Below are 2,846 nucleotides of genomic sequence, written 5' to 3'. Positions count from 1 at the left end.
CCAGGGTTTCCGCAGATCAATAAAAATAATTACAATTCATTTATTTTTTTTGATTTTGTCATTAATTTCATTAATTTTTATGGGATTTCGGTGTAACAATCAACATATACCGAACCGAACCGAACCGAACACCGTGACCACGAAACCGTGAATCGAACCGTGGATTTTTGTGAACCGTTCCACCTTTATTCCACAATCATATGGATCGTTTTATCTGTGCAGATTCAAAACCATGAGGCCAACAATATATCCCAAGCATCAGTTAGATCTGAAGCATCTTGCTGCAAATGCTGAAGGACCTGAGCTTCTTTAGGAAGTACAATTTCCTATGTTCCTTTTTTGTAAACAGTTTCAGTGTTACATCTTCAGTCGATTTTGTTGTCCAGTTGAACACCAAAATATTTATACTCCTGCCCCACTTCTCCTATGATAGTAATAGGTTTTATAAATATTACATCCCAGACATTGTGGTTCCGGGATCTAATCAGTACTTTGCCTGAGCCTCACTCTTTGGCTACTGCCCAGAAGTGCAACCCAGAGCTTCGGGGATGGATGGATGGATGGATGGTGATCGTTGTTTTAATATTTTTTGATGTTGCCTGTGTAATTTCCAATCCCAAACAAACATTTTCTTTGAATAGAAATAGATTTTAGTCTAAAAACTGTCAGGACTGAATCCTGTTCACCCTGATAAAGCATCTAAATCTGGGTTTTCTGTAGATTTGACAGTGAATTACTTTCGTTTGGTCTCAGCATTGACAAGCCCTGTAGAGTATCCTGTTTGCAATCCAGAGATAATCTTTTCTTTCGAGGAAGTGGACTAATTAGCCTGACGTTTCACAAGAAAAAGATTAGACCATCTGTTAAACTGCTCTCTTCTTTGCGTTGGTTTTCCTTTCCCCTGCTTTAATCCTCTCCCTTTGTTAGCCAATTATCTCTGTAGGAACAAAATGTTTCAGATGTTTTCTACAAGGCTTTCAATTGATAAACAGATTTTTGAAAGAATTCCACTTGATCGATTTACACAAAGTACCGTGTTTTAAAAAAAGGAAAAGGGATCATCTGCTCACCTGTATGCGTCGCCGTCTCCTCCAGATCAATCACTCTGCCAGACATTATGGTCAGCTACCTGTAAAGGAGAAAAGGTGTTTCCCTTAATTAAATACTTTATCAGTCTCCCCTGAGTTTAAACTATGTCTCTACAGATGTAGAATAATTTAGAAAAGCTTACAAACAACAAGAGTCCTTTAAATTTAATTAAATTAATGCAGTTTAAGAGGATTACAGGACAGCAATCAGATCCTTGTTCTGCTTGTCGTTGCTCCTGAAAGCTACTTTTTGTGCAGATATACAAATGAATCGGATGCAAATTTGCGTTTTGTATTCCATACACTGCTGTGTCATTTCTGTGGTGTCACTGTTTAAGCCAGTAGATAGCGTGACGCATTTTAAGCCAACATCAGATTGGATTAGGGCCTGCTGGGAGTAGTTCTCCCTCCCCGCTTGCAGTCACGATGCTGATCTGGTCTAATGATCTTTATGATCGTCATCTATCTCCTACTTTATAAATGGAGATTCAATAACTGCATCATTTGTATATGATACTACATATGGCTGTCTGTGTACTGAGTTACAGGGTAGTGATTTAAGTGAGCAGAAAGTAAAACACAAAAGATGAGGAAAAGTAAGCAAAGAAAGAGACTTGTTTGTTCTAAAGTTAATCCTGTTTTGCAGCCTTATGTTGATTATTTTCAATGTGTGTCAGGTAATAACGCAAATGCAAAAGAGTTATTCAAAATATTCCGTTAAATAGAAGAATAAAATCTTTACAGAGCAAAAAGATCTTAAAAAGAGATGCCTTCACATGTCTGTATTCTGTAGATTCCGTTCTATTCAATAAGAGCTGTTTTCCTTACCTTTGACAGTCCAGATAAAGTCCTCCCTGTGTGTCAGCAGTTAACCCTGCGCTGCTGTTCTCCTGATCACTTGTCAGCGCTATCTGTTGCTGGAAGCTGTGTGTGTTTTTTTTTTTTTTTTTTGTGTGTATGCGTGTTGCCTATCCAGCCAATGAGCAGGCTCTAATGGAGATTTTAAAAAAGTCCCAATGGACCAAACAGAAATAGAGCATAGATCCTAAGAGGATTTTACTTCAGGAATTAGAAGCTTGTGCTTGATGAAGGCCCCGGCTGCGTACAATGAAAGGAAAGAATGGTAAGATCACAACCAAGCTAAATATCAGAATTTTCTCCTTTATTAGCCATTGATTAAACCGAAACATAACAGAGAGGAGCTGCAGTTTTGCATTTGATTGGCATAAACATCAGGGTAGGTTTTAACTCAGGAAAGAACAAAAACACCTCTGAGATGGACTTTTTATATACGAGGACATTTTTGTCAGAAACTGAAACTTTTTCCTGAAAAAAGGCTTCATACAACACAAGCACATGATTTAAGTCTCCCAAAACAACTTTAGCTGGGGGCTAGGGAAGAACTAATGACGCTCGGTCATGTGTTTCATGCCTATTTTCAAAACAAATGTTTCCATTATACAGCTGCCTAACTCACCCTGTCTCTGCCATTTTAGATGCTTCAATTTAAAAGCTTAAACTCTTCTCAAACAATTTAAGATAGGACAGACAGATCAGGACAGAATAAGTACATTCTGAGGCTAAATTGGTTTGTAAAGAGGTGAACTGGAACTGTATTTAGACTGTGGAGAATGTGGAGGAAGGGATGATGCTCTACAGCACAGGTCTTCACACTGGAAAAAATCGATATCTAGATTAGTAATTTTTTCTTAAAATAAGAGCATTTGTTGTTGAATTGAGGAGATAAAAGAGACATTT

The 2,846-nt window shown here is 37.8% G+C and overlaps 1 protein-coding gene across 2 annotated transcripts in view; it reads right to left on the bottom strand.

Moving 5' to 3' along the window:
* The window catches only part of LOC107085955 (phosducin-like), a 4,843-nt gene extending 2,854 nt beyond the window's left edge, over positions 1-1,989 (bottom strand). Inside the window, exons 1-2 of one of the 2 annotated variants that reach the window (XM_015376651.1) lie at positions 1,917-1,989; positions 1,071-1,129 (exon numbers count right to left, since the gene is read on the bottom strand). The gene's annotated coding sequence lies outside the window, so the exon portion shown is untranslated. Of the gene's footprint in view, positions 1-1,070; positions 1,130-1,231; positions 1,307-1,916 lie in introns of those variants that run through there. The other variant, XM_015376652.1, reaches the window with a different exon arrangement.
* Between the last annotated feature and the right edge of the window lie 857 nt (positions 1,990-2,846).

This window comes from Cyprinodon variegatus, unplaced genomic scaffold, assembly GCF_000732505.1.
Source record: "Cyprinodon variegatus isolate N-32 unplaced genomic scaffold, C_variegatus-1.0 Scaffold138, whole genome shotgun sequence".
NCBI lineage: Eukaryota > Metazoa > Chordata > Actinopteri > Cyprinodontiformes > Cyprinodontidae > Cyprinodon > Cyprinodon variegatus.
Note: the sequence above shows the minus strand (reverse complement) of the source record. Positions and strands in the feature narration are given on the sequence as shown.